This window comes from Protomyctophum bolini (genome assembly GCF_963924005.1).
Source record: "Protomyctophum bolini genome assembly, chromosome: 4".
NCBI lineage: Eukaryota > Metazoa > Chordata > Actinopteri > Myctophiformes > Myctophidae > Protomyctophum > Protomyctophum bolini.
In genome coordinates, this window is record NC_137865.1 from 8,697,482 (window position 1) to 8,719,053 (window position 21,572).

General features: G+C 43.3%; 1 protein-coding gene across 1 annotated transcript in view; it reads left to right on the top strand.

Annotated features, from left to right (window-relative positions):
- The window catches only part of tspan9a (tetraspanin 9a), a 255,026-nt gene that overhangs the window by 26,907 nt on the left and 206,547 nt on the right, over positions 1-21,572 (top strand). The window lies entirely within an intron of this gene.

Genomic DNA, 21,572 nt, shown 5'->3' on the forward strand with positions numbered 1-21,572 from the left:
TATGACAAACGCTGAGACAGACACGCACGCACGCACGGACACGATGTTGGATTTTTTTAGTTGGAGTTGGATTTTATCGCTGCAGACATGATACTGTCTGCCGTGTACCTTTATGACAGTGGTTCCAACCCCCTTTGGCGTTGTGAGTTTGTCGATTGGCTATTTTCAATGGCCAATGAGAGCCAATTAAGTAGGGTGTTTTGTGATAATTATTCATGTCTACAAAGTAACTTGTGACTAAAGCTTTCAAATAATTGTAGTGGAGTAAAAAGTACAATATTTGCCTCTGAGATGTAGCAGAGTAGAAGTACAAGTATTGAACATAGGAAATACTCAAGTAAAGTAAAAGTGCCTAAGAATTGTACTTGAGTACAGTAGTTGAGTACAGTAGTTGAGTACAGTAGTTGAGTACATGTAGTGAGTTACTTTCCAGCGCTGACACACAAGACTGGTTGGCTGGACTGCGTGGGATCACATTGGGGGAGAGACGGCAATAAAAGAAAACAAACAAATGACCTACAAACCTACATGTTCACATACTGTATACTGTGATACATGAGATAAGAGATGAAGGGGCGTGAGCATTGCAGCAGTATACTGTACACGATATACTATGGACTATGGATATACTGTACAGTACATGAACCATAGCATCCCTGTTATTCTGTGGTGAACACATTGGTGAAAACTAAACGGAATAGGACAAGGATAGAGACCTGGGAGACCCCAGTCAAGTTGTTAAAATTATGTCGTTTAAAACACGTTTTTACTTCCAAAGAATAAATAATATACTATATACATCAGAAACAATGTCATCGTCATTACATTGTGCATTGGCCTTACTTCCATCATATTAATGGGGTATTGCATACATAATAATTGTATTCATAGGCCTATAGCACTATTTAAAACATGAGTTACAAAGTGCTGAACAGCAGTTTGCCTTGGAGCATAACGCACATAATTAAGGTAAAATAAAACATGCACATTAAAAAAAAAACCTATGGGAATAACACAGTTAACAAGTAAGTTAGTTGCGACAAAGCACATCACATTTCTGCACGCTGAAAAGGAGACAGAAAGAACATGTGGCTGTTCGCAACACCGTTATGGCAAATGAGGTGATCTAGGGGGAAGGCTTTCCCGAACAGATGCATTTTTCCAGAAGTGATTTAAAAGATGACACATAATTGACATTTTTTGATTGCCACGGGTAAGGTGTTCCCCAGCCTTATAGCTTATAGGTGCTTGTACTGCAAAAAGCCTGAAACAGGACCCCATGGGTGAAGTGCCAATGCTCGGTTATGTGAATTGGGTAGTTAAGGGTATTTCCCCGGCTGGCTCAAGGGTGTTGTATAAGAGAGAGGTTGAAAATGGGCCTTCCAGGAAACGCACTCTTGGGGCTAAATTAGCAGTTGACCGGGGTGACTCGCTCGAGTATCGGCGCGCTTCCTGTCAAATTCTACTCTACTACATTATACATGTGCACGCACACACACGTACACACACACACACGTACACACACACGTACACACCCATTCTTTGAATCCACCCAAGACTTTAGAGAAACAACCTGTCTGACCTCCAGGAATTTTCTCTTCACCAAAATAATTCAATTACTGCCACTGGAACGCTGCAGGTTGTGGTGATTTCAGACCCAGCAGCAGCACATATGGAAAGAATACGCTCATGGTTTTCCCATGCGGTTTCCAGATTCAATAAATGTCAACAGCAAGTGTTAACTGAGAGTACGGACTTCATTTAATCAGCTGTTTCTCAGATTAATAGTTATTTTCTGAATTGCCATTCGCCCATGCCACTAAAACCCTATACTGTACTTGTATTACCGGGGTGCACCAGGGCTCTAGTCTTGGTCCCTTTTCCCCCTCTGTCTTTCCCGAAGATAGCCGACGTTACGTAGAAGCCTATACGTTCTGTGTAATTCTGAAAAGAAATGTCCAGACGTTGACGCAAACTGACGCACATCACAGAATACATTTATATTTTTGCCACACTAATGGGATTTAGGTGCGTGTGTGCGTGCATGTGAGTGTGTAGCATCTTATGTTACCATTTAGAACAGTGGTGAACAACAGCTATGCATACAAGTTCACAGTGCGTCACTTCGTGCCTCGTTGCTAGCTTGTACATCAGCTATTTTTGGAACGTTAGAAAAAGAATATCGAAAATACTTGGAACATTTTGCATTCCGCGTGGGGGGTGTTTGTGAACGACCAGGATCTGAAACGTGGCACACCCACGCCCACGCCCGTTGGAAGAGAGACACTGCATGCGTTGCTTCATCAACGTGAGAGTGTCTTCTCTCTCAGCAGCTCTGGGTGCACCAGGTGCCAGCAGGCATACAGACAGAGCCATACAAAGCAAGCTGTTCCCTCTCTCACACGTTACCTCTGGGTTAGGCTGACCCGTGTAAAACACTTTGTCAGCACGCAGCTGCAACTAGCAGTGAAGCCTCTAAGGAAAATAAATGCTGCACTAAACATTTCATTGAAGTTGGTGTGAGCTCAGACGAGCAGAGACTGTGGTGCTGCTTGGTATTCCGGTCAGTACTTTGGGCAGCAGGAGGTTATTATAGAGATGGTCCGGTTTGAGCCAGCGGAGCTGTCTGGTGGAACGGTCGGTGAGTCGGTGTGACCCACTGGCAAGGAGATGGCCATGGTGTTCTGGACCCTGGAGTCTTGTATATACGGAGTGCAGCGACCGACACCGTCTCATGTTGAAGCTAATTTGGATTGAAGTGATGTTTTTGTCTCTTTTTCCCCTCCCTTTTTATTTCTAGGCCTTCGTTTATCTATTTACAACTCTGAGAGAACCATATTGGACACTTACAGGTCCAGCATTTTAAATACTTTATAGCATTCCTGGCATTTTATACTTCCACTCATCAGACACGTTGCTACGGAACACATCTCATTATTGGTCTCCAAGGCCTGCCCTGCACTGGGCTAGGTAAATCAGCCTTTGGTTTTAGCGCTTCCTTTAGCTGGAATGAATTACGATGCACTTTAAAAATGATCTCACTGGGACAATTTAGAAACTTGCTGGCTAATCTTGTTGTCTTAAATTGTCATTAATTGAATTAAGGTGTGTGGGTGACACTTGCAAATGAACCAAGTTGGTACAGCAACTCTACATCTGACCTCACTGACACCAGATTAATAGTTCAACTGCTGCTTCTCAACTGTGCCATATTAAGAAGGTCTGTTGTTTCAGCACGACCTTTGCCCTTTTTAGGGCATGTTAATGGTATTATGCCTTCTGTAATCTCGGCATCAATGTATTTCCGAGAAATGTAATAAAGGTTGGATGAATTCTCTCTGGCACTTAGTAAACAGAAAATGTATACATTTTCACGGGAGACCAATTTTTATCCTATCAGAGAAGAGAGAACTCCACAAGGAGGCAGTTCTTACTGTGTGTTCATGTCACATTCATAGCAGTCTATTGAGACTCGCATTCATGAACCGCCTCACCTGGAGTCACTTAACACCCCCTTTAAATTGACACTGAGGGTTTGGCTGTGTACGGCGGCGTCTGCTCTCCTCATTGGAATTCTACGGCAGCCACATCTGGCTTCTCTGTTTCAAAACGGAGCAATAACAGAGGTCGTCCAGGGAGACCGCGGTGCTTGCTCTGGGCAGGGCAGGGGAGGAAAAAAATAAAAAAATGCTAATTGATAGCACTGGGGTGTCAACTGAGAGAGAGAGAGAGCCTGCTCTCGTTCTCATTCACGAATTCTCTTTAAATTCCACTCGCCACTCTGTGTGCTCTGGAGGCGTCTGCGACATAGAGTTAACTGACAGCAGGGCTGCTTAAAACACCCTGCTCTTAAAACAAACCTGCTCTTAAAAGCAATCGGGGGAAATCCTTTCCGTAACAATGTTCTTTCTATGCTTTGCTGTTAACTCTCTCTCTCCTGGCTGATGCCCTCTTGAGTCTGGACACTTAACTGTTTCAGTTTGAAAGGACACGTGACTGAGAGAACAAAGCGATAGAGTGCAAGGTCAATGTGCATTTTAGCATGCTTGTGTGTGTGCGATATGCCAAGTTATTGTGTGGTTTGAAGCTAATCTATTCAAATCTAAATTGAATCGAAAAAATATCTAATATACAAGCTCAACAATGTGTTGCAATGTAATGCACTGTGCCTGTGAGTTTGTAGATATTTTTTTATTTTACCATAATAAAAACCACTACCTTCAGTAGTTAAGAAAATGTCTTCCTTCCCCCCCTGACAAGGTAGCCGATAGTCAACAGAAAAGACTGAGTCTTCTGAAAGGGTCCGATAGCTTTGAGGTGAGCCCCAGTAGCAAAATCTTCCAAATGGATGCAGGCCAAATTCTATTCAAGTTTAATGGAAGCTTATGCGGTATTTGGATGGTAATAAATGCTGTAAGCGTCTTAGGAAATTCCTAGCAGAGGTGACCTGTTGGCCGAATTGCTTGTCGCGATACTTGATATTGATCATTTAATATTCTGTTTTGATGTGTGTCCCGACATCACCTCTTGAGCAGTATGTGCGTTCCAATCTGCGCTAATGGCTACAAATCCCTGGGTGAATAGTCGTCAACTTGTCACAGGCAAAGGTGAAGTGAAAAGGTCTGTAAACCAGCCGGTGTATAAGCCTGGGCTCTGGAGGGGTTTAAGAGAGAGATAGAGATAGTTGCTGCATTTCACAGCCTTGGTTATATGTGCTTTTGTGTAAAAACATCAAGGCGCTGTTTCACTGCACACCACAGCATGACTCCCAGCTTCTGCTTCTGATTGCTATGTTAGACCCGAACACACATCCCACTGCCAGCCAGGGTCAAATTGGTTCAAATAGTTATGTATTCGTGAAGAAGATGTAAGAGACCCTGTTAGTTTGGCTTCAATTAATGCTGCTTTTAGTTTTCTGTATAGTTTGAGCCATTTGGATAAAACGTGCGGTATGGCAAGGCAAAGCACACTTACATGTTGGTGGCATTACTGAACTTTCATAGGGTTTCATGGGTTTTGTTAACTTGAATTTGGTGCAGGTCATTAATGTGAATGTAGTTATGATATCTCTGCTGTTGGGCAGAAACCAGCCAACCATGTTCAAAATATTAACTTTTCAGGAAATGAAAAAGCGACCTCATCAACGTTGGTATGGTCAGGTGACTTATACATTGTTAGATACTTGCGTTTCTCCTTATATTATCATCACTTTAAGTGGAGTTAGTTTTTGACCATTAAAGGGATAGTTTTTTAACTTAAGTTGTATGAAATACTTGCCACTTCTATTCACGAGTTGCCCAAGTTAATTCATTGTATAACATTAAGTTGCCCGAGTTATGTTTTCATTGTTTAATCCACGTTTTTAATCAGTTTTAAATCATATGGGCAATCCACCGGACAGAATGGGATATGAGATTCAATTATAATATTTGTAAAAATACACACGCACACACGGTAAACGTGTTGAATAGCACTGATTTATATAAATCAAGATTGCTGGTTTCTCGTCGACAGCAACAATATGATATGTGGATATTTTGAAGTGTATTTATGTATCTATTTATTTCTGTTTTACATTCCAATTATTCCAATCAACCACTAAGTCTCTTGGGAGAGCAACCTATATTGAGTTACTGCCCTTGATGTGACACCCTCAGATAAATCTTACACTGAGTTAGTCCGCTCTATACGAGCATAATTACTTTAAGCAGATTAGCAAGATATCCTCATTTATTTTCTTTTGAGTGTTGCAACCTCCAGAACTTCACCGGGGGTCAACGTCCTCAGCATAGTGTTACTGTAAACAGCACCTCCTAGATTCTTAACCACATGAACCCTAGCATCCCTATTCTAGGGGCAAAGAGTTTTGGTGTCGTGAGGAATACTTGGCCAACTAAGTATAAAGGGTTCAACCCTTTGAAACTGAGCAGGCCTCTGTGTCATTTCTTTGGCTGTTCAAAAATATCTTGAAGATCATGAACATTTGTGCAAATCTTTAAAAATAATAACATGTTATAGCGAACATGTTTTTTAACTCAAAGCATTGCTTCTGGCTGTCCGCAGCCAAATACATTATACATTTTGGGGGTCTCAGTTGGGCACAGCCTTAGTTTTAGAGCATATTGCATACATTACCGGCTCCAGTGGAGCTGCTCACTGGTACCCTAGATAGATAGACCAACTTTATCTTTGCTATAAATCACTTACACTTACAGTTACACTTGTCTGCATAATGTCTAGCTCCGTTATATTCAGGCCAGCAGTCATGCCAGTGCAACAGAAACCTGCTCTTTCTCTCGTTCTTCCCGTCACTCTCCATCAGATCTTGGGGCCGATTCATACTCCTATTTTACCGCTGTTTCGGCGCTGTAGTGCCGAAATGATTTCGGCTCGTCAGTAGCACCGAAGAGTCGACTTTAGGACGGTACCCGCCCCCCCCCCCGAACCTCAAATGACGTCACATTGTAGGCTCGACTTTTATTCTGCTCTAAAATAGGAGTATGAATCGGCCCTTATGGTGGCATTGTTTTCTTCCGACCTTGATTTTTGGGTTGGATTTTCTCCTGTCGGGTTGATGCCCGGTCGAAGATCACCAATGTTGATCTCCATGCTTCAGACGCGCTGAAACGCCACCGCGTTGGAGCGCTCCACCCGTTCACCCCCATAGAATGAAAAATGGAAAAGGAGGAATGTCCGCACACTGAATTGTAGCTCCCAGAAAAGTTATTTATTTGTAACAACGTTTCGACCACTGTGGGTCTTCGTCAGGTATGACGAAGGGGGAAAAAAAATGGTATGACGAAGGGGAAAAAATGTTTCTCACACCCACGCGTGACCCTATGACCTTAGACCCAGACTTTAGACATGGACTTCTGGATTCTTGTGAAAGGCATTGATCAGACTTATTTCAATACTGTTTCAATACTGTGTCCGTGTGAGAGGGCCATTTATAATCTCAAGTCTGTTACCCAGAGTTCTGTATTAACTTATGTACTCTGGTTCTTTTTAGAAACACATGTTTTGTAAATGATTAGGCACAGTATAGGCTTACAGGTCAAAATCATACCGCTGCTCATACAGTAGGTGCCAATTGCCAATTGCAAATAATAAACATATTAGATGGTGTATGTTATTCCATCATTGATGACTGACTGTATAATCAGTATACCACAGATATACAGTATATCTCTGTGGTTCCTTCCAACCCGTACAGTTTCAACTACGGTATCAACTTGGACGCCAGGGGCTGTATCCCTTTCAGGCAACGTCAGTCCCTTTTGGCCCGCAGAGAATCCCCCCCCCCCAATCGAAACCAGATGTTGTTTTTTCACGCCACAAAGTGTCGGTTCAGTCCATAAATTACGCAGGTCAAGTTCACCACAGTGCACCCTCTCCCCACATCAAATCCTAATTATGACCCATAATTCAGTGCAATGGAAATGCCTCTTGTCTCATTACTTCAGATTCACACAGTTCGCACAGTGGCAAGATGGCAGGGTTGACAAATGTTTTAGCAAGCGGGTTTGAACTAAGCGGAGTTATCTAGTACCTCCTTTCCTTTTTGTTTTGACTAACACAAAGAGGTGTGTAACTACAACTATCGTACGTATGAGCTTGTAGATCTGCTATTTGTGAACATTTCTGTCATGTTTGACTATAATGCCATGCCCAAAATAGGAACACCAGGGTAAAAAAAATGATTAATATGCTCTGGGTAAACCGATTGGGTATCCACATCTTATCGGGGCTGGCTGGTTTCATAAAACGTGAGTATTTGGATGAAACGGCCTATATTTTCTAATGAGCCTTCAGGACGGACACAGACGAGCAGCCATTAATCTCCCACGATTCCTCGGGCTAATTTAGGCTCTTATCGGATCTTTCTGTTCCTCTGCAACAGCTGACACGGTTCGTCCTCTACGTCCTCTGCTGCTTCTGAAACAAAGCCATGTTGTCACTATCTGGGTCCAAACCTGCTCCAGGCGGGCTCTTGAAGATCAGAAGTGTACTATTAACCCATAAGACCTGAGGCCGGTTCTCAGTTTTCTGGTAAAAAAAAACGTATGTTGCTGTATCAGTCGTGCTCTAAACGTTTCCATGTCAACGACACCCCCATCTCCAAATATTTATTTCCAGGGACCCCCCCAGAAGCAATACAAAAATATTTCAGTTAAAAAATGTTAAATGCTAAAAAGAATACTGTAGCTAAATCTAAAATGACACATGCTTTCCTGGTTTCAATGGTTTCAATTATGCAACGTCTGCTGTCATACGGTCTTGTATAATCCTGTTTTGGAAGAAGAAAGAGGTATACCCACCACAGTTAAGCTTTGGCTCAATGAGATGAAATGCTACACTTTAGAGTTATACTCAAGAAGAACTCAGAATTAGATTTATATTCAAAGATAAACTGGATGATTTGGAAGCCCTTAAAGTCCTTTATGAAAGGTAGAAGGTGAAGTAGGCTAAATGCTGTGGTCCTCCTCGTCTCGTGTGCTGTTAGGCAGCACTCCTGGGGTGGGGTGGTGTGGGTGGCTACAAATATAAGGCAGCCTTTGGTTGTGAAGCATTTGCAGTAATTCACTGTAGTTGTACACGTTCAATAATGGTAATAATAATTAATGTTATCTATATTGCACTTTACAAGTGTTACAGTACAGATTAAAAAAACCTAAACAAATGGTTGAAATCAAATCAACTGCTCACAATCACAGAGTGAATATGTTTACTTTGTTTTATAGGTCAATGTAATCTTTATGGGTATTGTAAGTTTGTTGTAAAATATTATTAGTACAGTATATTATTAGATTACATGCATGTATTTTCTGTAAACAATTGTTTTTTGTATACAGTAGGTAGTTCAAATTTGTATAGAAAGGCCTAACCAGGGACTGGGGTTGCAAATTAGCCTTGGCTATAAACCCTATTGATAAGGGAAAGTTATGGCAAATCTGGAGAAAAAGTGCTTACCACTAGCTTTCTTCACAGATGTGTTCATGAAGGTGTCTACTACATATCACAGACAATGTTGTTCCAAGCCAACTCCCTTGGGAAACTTTGTGGGAGCCAATCAAAGTCCGGGTACCCGGAGGGTCTATAGCATAAATGCAGGACAATGTCAAATTGAGGTGTAAATAGTTTTTTTTTTTTTGGGGTGCTGAATCTGTACCAACCATTCATTTTCAGTAAAATGACTTCTGGCCATATAATTGGCCATGCCTGCTTTTGTATGTCCCAGACATACTAGTTTAATAACTAATAATCCATTTGATGCATATCTCAATGGATGTCTATGGTGTTTTCTTGTTTTCTTTTCCGTTTGTGTGTTGGTCCGGGTCGCATATTAAAATATAAAAAGCATTTTATTAATATATCACAAATTCATGCATCTTAATTGAAACTAACTGGTGAAACAGAAGTAGATGGACAATCTTTAATGGATTCAACTGATTTATTCTTTTCAGAATCAGAAAGACTTTATTGTCACACCTTTAAAAAGAAAATAACGTAAAATAAGGGGGAAATTAATGTCGAATTTCAGTTCATTAATACAAATAAATAAACAGAATATGGCTCTATGATATCACGATATAAAAGATCAACACATAAAACTAAGGTGCTAAAATGCAAGTATGCTTTTGTAAACAAAAACTGCAAATATGAATAAACATAAAACTATCTCTACTCTTCCAACTCCCTCGCATCTCCCTCACTGCTCTTGTCATCTAGCTTGTTGTTCTTGGCAGTTACCACAAGCAGAAATGCACTGTGCATTACAATGCATTGTTGCAACTGACTAACTTCAGAAGATAGTCTGGTGTGATGGGGTCTGTTCATTGACGGTACAGACTCATAGCCTTTGTCACCAAGCTTCCATCCATACTCCAGTACATTATGGATGGAGATTATGGATGGAAGCTTGGTGGTGGTACACTGGATGCACTGTACATCCAGTGATGGACTTTGCAGCAGCAGCAGCCAATCTCTGGTCTGGATATAAGCTCGGAGAGAGTGCTGTGCTGCGGCTCCTGTTGTTGGGGGCAGTTGTTCTGGTTTGAAGCCAACAAGGAGGACATCATCACAGCCAGCTGTGCACTATTCAAGTTCATGTTCCATGGGAAATCGAACGAAAGTTTTGGGGACTGGAGATTTGACATTTTCAGCAAGCATACTGGAAGTATCAAAATTGAAAAACTGCCCCCAACAACAGGAGCAGCAGCACAGCACTCTCTACGAGCTTACAGTATATCCAGACCAGAGATTGGCAGCTTCCATTCATACTCCAGTACATACTGGAGAATGGATGGAAGCTTGGTGACACAGGTGACATAATTAGTTATTACGCGTGTCTGGGACATACAAAAGCAGCCAATTTTATGGCCAGGAAATCATTTTTACTGAAAAGGTAATAGCTCGAACAGATTCAGCACCCCCCCCCAAAAAGCCTACAGTACTGTATTTACACACCTCAGAAGCTCATAATGTCCTGCATTTATCCTAGGCCCTCCGGGTATACCCAACTTTGATTGTCTCCCACAAAGTTTCCCAAGGGAGTTGGCTTGGAACAAACTTTTCTGTGATAGTAGACACCTTTATGAACACATAGCTAGTGGTAAGCTTTTTTTTCTCCAGATTTGCCACAACTTACTGTAAGCTGTGTGTGTTTCTGTTTGGGAGAAAATGAAGAATTGTGGTCCATAAATAAACAATAAACTGTCCCGGCGCTATTGTCAGGGAGGTGTCTCTGTATCGTTTAATATAGTCAATGAGTCAAAATTTTACACAGTCTGTATTTGGGGAAAATGTTAATATTTTGGCAGTTTCTCTCGCCGTCAGTTGATGCTTCATATACAATACAAGTCGAACCACTATGCTCATTTGTTTTATTTTTGGAACACATCTTACATATCTATGAGAAGTTGGGAACCCAGGTAGGATTTGTAAATTAGTTGTACAGACTTGGTGCTCTATCTACAGTATATCCCAAGAATGTCTTGAGGTAATTGTCTGTGACATTCGGCACATAGCCTATACGTCCCCTTGGACCCAAGGATTAACTGATTAGAAGTAGGGGGTCAGAGGTTGAGGTCCCTCTGACCTCACAAATCATGTTCCTTTTAAATCATGTTCCTTCAAAGTCTTCATTCACTGCTGGACAGACACGGACGTAAATTTCAGCCAGTAGAGGCATAAAACCACCAGTGATGTAAGAAGTACTCGCATGTATACATGCAGATATACTCTGTTACAAGTGGAAAAGGTCCTGTATTCAAAATGTACTTGAGTAAAAGTGCAAAAGTATATTTGGCATCAAAATATACCAAAAGTAAAAGTACTAACATTTTTGAAAAAAATCAGATTGACGATTTTCAAATAGCCTATTATACAATAGTCTATGTATAAATAGGAATAGGTCCAAAGTGGTTGGTGTATGTTTTATAATAACCATTTATCTGCAAAAGCAAAAAAAACTGAGTAGTGGAGTAAAAGTATTGAAAATCATGAATACTGATGAAAGTTTAAAGAAATACCTAAAAATGGTGTAAATGTACTTACTACTTACATACAAATATGCACGGTTAGGGGAAAAAAAGGAAAACGTGTACAGTATAGACATATACCACAATTTAGTGGCATAGGAGCGAAATGAATTCATCCCCTTGTTTGGTTAGTGGAATTCCTTCTGGTGTTCGTCGTGGACTTTGTAGGAAGGAAGTATTGTGACAGGTACATGCCATGGGCATCTTAGTGGTGTGGCCAATCAACCCTATAAGCCATTCCAACCTATCAAAATGAGCGGGGGGTGAGGTGGGTTCTGGGAGCAAGGCCAAGTAGTAGCCTGACCAGTTTGTTTTGGGATGTTAAAAGACTGTGTTTTTATTGAGACATGTCTATGATTTTCATGTTGCCATATTTGCATATAACCGTTGTTGTCGGGGGGGCCAACCAACGGCCCTTTGCTGTGACATAACGACAACATACTGTTGTGAGTTATCACTTAATTACAACAGCTCCGAGGGAAGAAGCATCTTTATCGGAGGGTTCATCATGGAGGGACCCTGCTGTTAAATTACTGTTTGCTCTGCTGAATTATTTCATATCGCTTAGCTTGGCCTCGCTGTGGCGCTAGCCCCCCCCCCCCGAACGGCTGAGTGGCTTTTATTCATTCTATCCCATTGATGCCAAATGGCTATTTCACTCCCTCCCCTCTCTCTCTCTCTTTTTATTTTCAACTTGATTTGGTTGGATGAGACTCCTGTGAGGAGTTAAATAGCATGTGAAGCCCCAGGAGTCGGCTCGCTGATGAGTGATGTTAGAGTGTTCAGCGGTGCACTCAGCTCGCCTTTTACCACAATGTCTCTCTCTCTCTCTCTCTCCCTCCTCTATCTAACTTGTTTTTATGCCTTATTCGCCGGCCGGCCACAGCCATTCCCCCCCCCCCCCCCCAGGAATGAATAAGAGTACTGAGATCCTGAAGTCACTCATATTTGACAGCAAAATGTTTTATTAATTCGGCAGCGGTATAACATTGCTGTCAGATTGATGCTTCATTATCCATATCGGTCAAACCGCTGTGCTCATTTGTTTATTTTTTTTAACACAGTTCTTATTTGACGCTGACACATTGCGTCAGACCTTCGGTGCTCTATGGAAAGGAATGTCTTAATATTTTTGCACGAACCTCCATTGGGACTCTAGGATGAACTGATTATAATTTGGTGGTGGAAATGTGAAGTGCTGTGACCTTCACTGCATAATAGTGTGGTGCCTGTTATTAGAGTATACTTATTACACAGATACAAGACACAGAATTTATGAAGATGAGGATCTTCATAAAATGGTACTGTATGCGTCAGGCAGGCATGGCCATTATTATGGGTTGTGCGTCAGGGCAACGGCCAACTTTGGGCATAATCTGGGCACGCAGACAAAAACCCATTTACCCCACGGACAAAACTTCCACTTCATATAGTAGATGAGTCTGGACGTAAACTGCACACTGGTTGGTGGATGTATAACCACAGTGGTGTATTTCTAAGTTTGTTACTCTCTTTGTCTCTTTTTCACTCTATCATGGAACCACAAAAATAGAGAGAAATATATATAAAATATATCCTCTGTGCTTTATTTAATTTCTGTCTCTCACTCACTCACTCACTCACTCACTCACTCACTCACTCACTCGCTCATTCTCTAATTGTCTCTCTCTCTCAGTTCCCGGTTCTCTAATTGTCTCTCTCTCTCTCTCAGTTCCCGTTTCTCTAATTGTCTCTCTCTCTCTCAGTTCCCGGTTCTCTAATTGTCTCTCTCTCTCTCAGTTCCCGGTTCTCTAATTGTCTCTCTCTCTCTCAGTTCCCGGTTCTCTAATTGTCTCTCTCTCTCTCTCAGTTCCCGGTTCTCTAATTCAGACTAATTGTCTCTCTCTCAGTTCCCGGTTCTCTAATTGTCTCTCTCTCTCTCTCTCTCAGTTCACGGTTCTCTAATTGTCTCTATCTCTGACTTCCATGGTTTCCCATGCATCTTCCTCTCCATGGCCTGGCTGGCGGTGTTGTAGCTGTGGCTGTAGTCGGCTCACCATTAGCTCTGCAGGGGGACAGATATTTGTTGCCAGGGAACACAGAGAGACTAATATTCCCTGCATGCCAAAGGCTATATTTCAATACATCACTGTGAGGATACGTCCCAGTTGCATCCAGGCCATGTATTTTCGTTGACAGCCGGAATGAAGACGGCACCCCGGGAGCAGTATGGGTTAGCGCCCCAGCCTGCATCCTCCGTGAGGAGGAAGCCCAAAAAGCCTTTAGGAGGGCCATTCGAGTACTACCGTTGCCCAGCGGTGGAGCCTGCAGAACCACTGCGGCTCAAGAATCCACCACTCCTGAGTGTCTGGTGCTGGGAGTCTGGTGCAACGCACAGGTTCTCGCTGTACTCCTGGTGAGAGCAGGAGTGGACCTGGTGAGACGTAGGAGGGGCCCGGACAGGAGGCAACCCACAGAGCCTAGTCCCTCCACATGCCAGAATTGTACCTCTCAGTCCCGGCACAGTAGTTCCGGAGTGGTTCCAACGGATTCTCCGGCCCTGGTCTTTCCCTAGTGGGTCTGATCGAGGGTAGCTACTGGGACGTAAGTCGGGACTTGATCACTCCCGGCTGGGTCACCCGAGTGAGGGGTATGATGTTCGAGAGACCCGAAACCCCGACAACCTTGGGATACATCACTGAGGATCAGTGAGCATCCAGGCAACGTATTTTCACAGATTTGCACACATTTTCACAAAAAATAGCCCACCTGAGAGCCCCACAGTCGGTAGACACTTTTAAGAGAGGACTAAAAACTTAACTTTTTACCAAAGCATTTTTAGAGCCTTGCCCTTATGTTTTAATGTTCCTGTTCTATTAGATGTTTTTAACGGTGTGTTGTTTCTTCTGCTTTTATTCATTTGCTGTAGCACTTTGAGATTCTGACGAATATAAAGTGCGTCATGAATAAAATCCATTATTTTTATTAGTAGTAGTAGTATAGTTGGCTATAGCTAAAATCTAAAATGACACGGCCGATGCTTTCCACAGTTTCCGGTGACCCGCTCTTTAATGGGTTAAAGTATGGAGGAATGTTGAATGTTGTACTGGTTGAATCTTGCACACAATACATTGAATATCATATCACATCTCTCTCTTGCTCTTCTCTTTCTATGTAATGAGATGGAAATGTGTGTGAAATGTATCAATATAACCAGGTATCTAAATTGAAAACAAGGGTGTAGTACAGTGGATTTCAAAGTGGGGCCCAGGGGCCCCTCAGCGTTCCTTGAGGGGGTAACTAACTGAGAGTTATGAGGGCCCTTCAAATGAAAGCCACTAAAGCGCATGCATTATTGAACAGTGGAGTTAATGGTATGCTTATGTTTTCTTGCCTTGAGTGCCATCTAGTGGCTGTTGTGCATCATAATATGAATGGATTGTCATAGCAATACATGACCAATAATGCTTTCTGTATTGCCTTCTCCTTCCCTGGTCATTAGAGCGCCTTGCATGGAGAAAAAAAACTGCTATGGTAATAGAGCACCGGAGTCTGACATCAATATCGGTAGAGGGCGCAAATCCACAGGTTAATGTACTTTTTATTTGCATTGTAATACCCATAGGGGGGTTTTAGATAGCCTCATTAGTCTGGTTAACCAGACTATTGTAATTTAAGAACTGTTTGAAAATGTGTTTTGTCATCCCGGCCGTTTCACTCATATGGATATGAAGAATCAACTTACTGAGAAAAAACTCTATTGTTACTTGCTGCTGAATTAGTTAATTTTTTGCTAGAAACAGACTGTATCATATAAGTGACTAACTGTCGCAAGTGATACAGAGACACCTCCCTGACAATAACACAGAGACAGCTTGTTTATTTTTGGACCACAATGCTTTATATGAAACGATTTTAAGATGACCCCATGTTATTCTCCATAGTCGAAATTACTTCCGTGCACCAGGGGATGAGCGAGTGACCTCAGGACTTCGGCGCTCTATTGAATAAAGGAACTCCATGGTCTTTGTACAGATAAATAAACCAGTTTAAATCTCCAGTGTGTTCACTGTGCACACGTGCCTGTGTTTGTGCGTGTCTGTGCACGTGCATATCCTTGTATCTCTGGTGACGTGCACTTGCTAAAATGCGCTGCACTACACTATACATTCAATGGCGAACACCAAAGGCAAGTCATAGACTCTGTCCATGGCTGTGACAGAGTGGATGTGAGTTATTTCGAAATCTTTCTGGTAGATCTCGTTACAAAATCAATAATGTTCAAAATGGAAAAATCTTTTTTACGGTATCAAAGGGGAGAGAGAGAGATGGGTCGTGCAAGGCTTTGTCGTGGATAATTGGAAAGCGTGGCGGAGACTGAGACTGTAGACATGAAACAGGATGTTCCCTGGAGCCATCTATTCATATCTGAGCACTATGCTACATACAGTACAACCCGTGCCATTGACTTTAAATCCATTTTCTGGTAAAAATTGCACTGAGGACAAATGATCTCTCACTTAATTGCTGCAAATGCCTGGTGCTTGGCCTGCCGTTCCCGCGGACGCCACTAGAGGTCATTGTGACGCCGAGGTGGGAGAAGTGAAAGAATGGAGCTGTCATGATGTGCACATGTGAGGGTTTGCAGTAAGCGGCTCCCTCCGCGTGCCTGCTGGAATCTGCAGGATGACAGCATTTTACTGTTGGGTCGGTCTTTCATGGGACCACCGCTCTCTCTCTACTCTGGTACTCTTTCTTGGGCTGGCACTCCACTTGAGACTCTACTAGTACTACTACACTACACTCTACTACTTGGTATGGTTTCATTAAATCCCAATTCGTCTGCTGCTTCATTGACACCACAAAAAACGTTACAACATTCACCAAAGCATCTCTATTGGCTCTTTCCCTTTCTCGTGTGCTCTCTCTCTCTCTCTCTCTCTCTCTCTCTCTCTCTCTCTCCCCCTTGCCTCCCTCCCTCCGTTTCTTAATCCGTCCCCGTCGATGCATTTCAACAGGGGGGTGGATCAGCCTGTTTACATGATTTGCATAAGCTGGATTCAGAAACCTGTGCCTCTCACCCTGCAGTGCCTCTCAGTCAGTCAGCAGTGGGGGGGTGGATGGTGGTGGTGGACGGGGGGTGGGGTCGGGGGGTTTCAAAAGGAATAGCTAATGACTGCACACTGCAGTGCCCTCATTGACGCGTGTCACTATTTCAGTCCCAACGTCGACTGGCAGTCTCACACCGAGGCCAAGTAAGAACCTGTGATCTGCGTTGATGGATCAGCATTATGTGGCATCAGACCTCGCCAGTCGGCTGGTTTCCTGCAGCCCCCCTCCCCCCCCCCCCCCCGCCGCCATCATACCGTCTACTTATTGATCCATGCTTGGCCTAAGGTTCATGTCGTTCCTCTTTGTGATGCCCACTGAGCCCGGATTTCAGGAAGGGGAGATCAGGGTGGGGTGGGGGGTGGGGTGGGGGGTTGTGTGTGTGTGTGTGTGTGTGTGTGTGTGTGTGGGGGGGAGATAGAGAATAAGGTTCAGGGTAAGGTGGGGAGGGCATTAACTGGACTGAATAGTGAGCGCAGGGGGCAAGCAGGGCACCGACGCGGCGGGCCTGCTTGTGTGGCTGCCTTGCGTAAACTCTAAAGTAACTAAGTACATTTACTCAAGTACTGTACGGATTTGAGGTACTTTTTCCAATTTGTAACACTTTTACTTCTGCTCCACTGCACACACCTTTGCAGTTGTAACATTGCAGTTTGCACCACTCATTTCAGAGGCAAATATTGTATTGTATTGTATTGAAAACTTTAGCTAGTAGTTACTTTAGATTAGATTACTAAACGTACATTAACCACTTCAGCCCTATTTTGTCCATTTGAAAATAGCCGCTCTACAAGCTCACAATGCGTCGCAATGCAACACATTGTGAGCTTGTAGATCTACTAGGCCTACTTTCAATTGTCTTTTTTTCATTTCATTTTTCAAAACTTCTGAGTACATTTGGTACTTTTTAAGTATATTTTAGTATATTTAGAATTCCGGTCTTTTACTTATAGTAACAGAGTACTTCTACATTGCGGTATTGATGCTTTTTACTTAAGTACTTTTTCCACCACTGCTTGGGGGCGCGAGGGAGTAATAGAATCCCAGCGTGATGTGCTGGGACGCTTTGGGGGGGTAAATATAGCTGCAGCTACAGGCGGTACGCTGGAGGACGGCTCGGGTCGGCTCGGGGAGGGAGGAGGATGTTCAGGGCTTTGATAGAGGCCCCCCCCCTCCTCCCCCTCTTGTGCCCCTGTTCCCCCCCCCCCCCCTCTGGTCCTCCCTATACCCTTCTAGAGAGAGTCACAGAGGGCACTGCTGCCATCACAATATGAATCACCTTCCAACCGTCCCATACCTTGGTGGGTTTACTGGCCAAATGGCGTAACGTATCACGTTGCACTGCTGCGGTCGAGGGAGGGGGGGGGGAGGGGGCCGGGGGGGGGGGGGGGGGGAGATAAGTCAGCCACACTTTATTTCCATGGCCTGGTAGGAGTAGCATCTGTTGGCTCGCAGAGTTATTGAGTTTCAGGAGCAACATAGCGTGTCTTGCACAAGATGTTCCGCATCGGAATGGTTGTTGTTCGGTGACGCATGGACAGATGTGTCTCTCGTTGTGTTGGTCTCGTATCCCTGATCCCCGTACGGATATAGAATAAAGCTGTGTGGGCTGTCATACGTGGCAGGAAAGAAGAAGAAGAAGCATGCATGCAGGCTTTTCCTCAATTACGGAGCTTTTGATGTCTGAATGATTGCAAGAAATCACCACTTTGTGTTTCGTTCCAATTTGTTTCTTCACCCTTCTTTCACCTTGCGAATTCCATCATTAAGCTATACCGCGGCAATCACAGATCAAACGGGGGTCACGGTGCTGTGGAATGATTGGGGCCGACCGAGTCCAATGCCACGCTAAAGTCTGATTGTTGCATGCCGTGGTATGATTACTGTTCCCCTTTTTATAGGGGCATTAGATGGGTTGAGTGGTGATCGCCATTCATCACCCTGTCAGCAAGCAGGCCTCGTGCATTCTCTGTAATGGCGCTGGTGGCACCGCAAGCCATTTGCTTCCGTGGCATATACTGTAGAAAACAAGAGGAAATATAGCCACAAGCAGCAATTTACTGCATGGGCCCTATAGCGCCCATGGGGCTGAATGTGTCCAACGGCAGAAGAAGGAGATGAATGTGAGAATATGACAAGGACAATGATGAAGATATAAGATGACTTTCAGAAAGAGAAGATGATGGAGAAGCGGAGAAAGCAATATGCTCATTGCTGTAGTCTCAGGTAGACTCGACCAAGATTTAAAGTTGTATATATACTAGTCCTTATACCCGTTCTGAATATATGAACAGCAAATGATGTTCAGTGTGGGTAATGTGATAGGGTGGGTGGGGGGGGGGATTGTTTACCCGTGTGGGTCTGTTGCGTGGAAAAGTGTGTCCCAGTATTAATCTGTGTCCGTCCCAACATGCTTCCCACTTTCAAGAAGGGACACCGCACACTCCACTCTTGGCTTCGTCATTGTTATAGGTGAAGCGGTCGAAATGAGTTTTATTCAACGCGTGGCTGGCATCTCCCTTAGAGATAGGGTGAGAAGGTCAGTCACACGACTCGGAGTAGAGTCGCTGCTTCTTTGGGCTGGCCCGACTGCACCGCCTGGCCTTATTAATTGGCACACATTTTACACCCTACCCGGCCCAAAAACGTCAATAAAAATAAATAGTTACAAATTAAATAGGTAAAAACGTGCATATAGGGGCATTAATTCCCAGACCTGTTGTTAGGGCGAGGTCGCTTCTCGCACTCAGGGTGTTTTACTGGTATCACACTCTGTATACGAGTGTCACGCACATACATTTTCCAGAGTCTCCTGGCCAGGCTGTGTGAGTTTTGGAATAGTGAGATTTCCAACCCATTATTGTATGCCAAATTGCCAAAGGTTTGGGACCAGTTAGCCGTTCCGTTATCTGAGAGACAGATACTGTTGGGACCGACGACTAATCCTAACACACATACAATAGTGTTCCAGCAGCCTCGCTGCTGCTTGGGCTCCTAATTAAAGTGAAGTCGTTTGATTGTTCATTTGGAGCCACTGCTTATGGCAGGCTGGACCAGGTGTGCAGCGCTAATATAAAAGCCTGCCACCGCGCTACCGTTCATTATCAAGAGCGCTCGAGCATAGTTATATGGTCTTTTTCAAAATTGGCTTTTGCTAAGCCGCAGATGTCCTCCTGTTGAGGAGACGTTTCACACGGTGTGCATCTATATAAGACTCCAGAGTAAATAAATAACACGTCCATAAAGTGCGGCTCTTTCAAGGTCTCAGCATTTCATGAAATTTACTTTGACGCAGTGATGCAATAAAAAGAAGACTCGTAATTTTCCCAGGAGTTCCTCGTGGTGCGTTATTTATTTTCTGCGATGGTCGGTGTGCCACTTTCACTATTAGCCCTATGCATTTTAGGGCATTAAGTCGACCTTGTTGGTACTACAGTAGTTGATACAAATACAAATTTATATTTTTTCCCGATTTTGTAGGCCTCAAGATCAGGTAGATTATAGTTATAGTCACCAATGTACACAGTTTTTAAATGTACAAATATATATATTCTTTTCATAATTGGTAGTTAAACAACTAGTCGACTAGTTGACTAGTAAACTAGGCAACTAGTCAACTAGTAAAAATGACTAGAAGTGAATCCCCTAATGCATTTACAATTTACAATTTTGCCATTTATTTAGCAGACACTCTTAATCCAGAGCGGCTTACATTTGTTTCAAATTATTAACTAAATGTAGTATCATACCAAGCATATTATTTGCGACTTCAGGTCGCATTTACTATGGAACCGTGCATTCCCCGTCAGTGTGTTGTTTGGTCACCCCAGGCATGACCCATCCTTCCTCTTCGATGTCTCTCTTTAGACTGATACCTGTCCATTCAAACTCTAGACGGGCCCGCCCCAAAGTTATTAGTGCAGCCGCCGCGCCCGGCAGCCGGAGGAAACTAGAGTTCTCAACAGGCCCAAAAATTAAGGCCCGGCCCTAACTGGGAGCCCTAGTCAAACCCTGCACATTCGAGAGAATGTCCCCGCTACCACCCTTAGATCTCCATATATGGAGCTGACCTGTTCTGACATTCCATAATGTTGATATGACCTCATCAAACCCTGTACACTGAAGACATGCTCCTTATATGGCCAGTACAGAATTCATTCCATGTTGATCTGACCCCCCCCCCCCCCATGCCAAAGCGCCAGCGCTCCACCAGCAGTCTGCCGTCAACGAGGCGGATGCGTGCACGCGACCTCAGGCGTCTTACTGGTTTATTTACAGATGTAGATTGGATACTATTTTTAAATAAATGATTTGACACGCACAGAGCCAAAGTAAAGAGATCCAAGAACTGGAGTGATACGTTTTACGTTCCACTTCCTTGGCAGTAGTAAGGAACCAAGCAGCAGTGTTCTGAATCAAAATACCTTCTTTTTTTTTTACTACTTTTTAACTACTTTTAATACTTAAACCTGACCTTTGGCTTTATATTTTGTCTGCTCCTTTTTGCCTCCACACCAAACCTCTTCATCGAAGAAGCCGATATGCTTTTTTTTTTTTTTGCAAAAGTTCTCCTCAGAATAGGGAGTCTACTCTAGGGTTAAGTGGTTAATGTAAAAAGAAAAGTTCCCTCACACAACAAAGATCTTGTGGCCCCCTGTACTAACTCTGTTGAAGACCCATGCTACGGTATATAGTGTTTAATAGCCTACAAAACAAAACTATAAGTACGAATCAGGCTTTACTCTCGATGTGGTATTGTTGTTATTCCAGGGGCTAACTAAGGCCAGCGGATAAATTGAGCTCTACAGCTTTTACCAACGGGCTGAAATGTCGTCTGAGGAACCAGGGGGGTTGATATGAATTACTTTCCTCGCATTCATGCGGTTCCCTATTGTGTAGCTTTGGAATGCAAGAAAATACAACTATTCATTTCAAGAAAGGGTT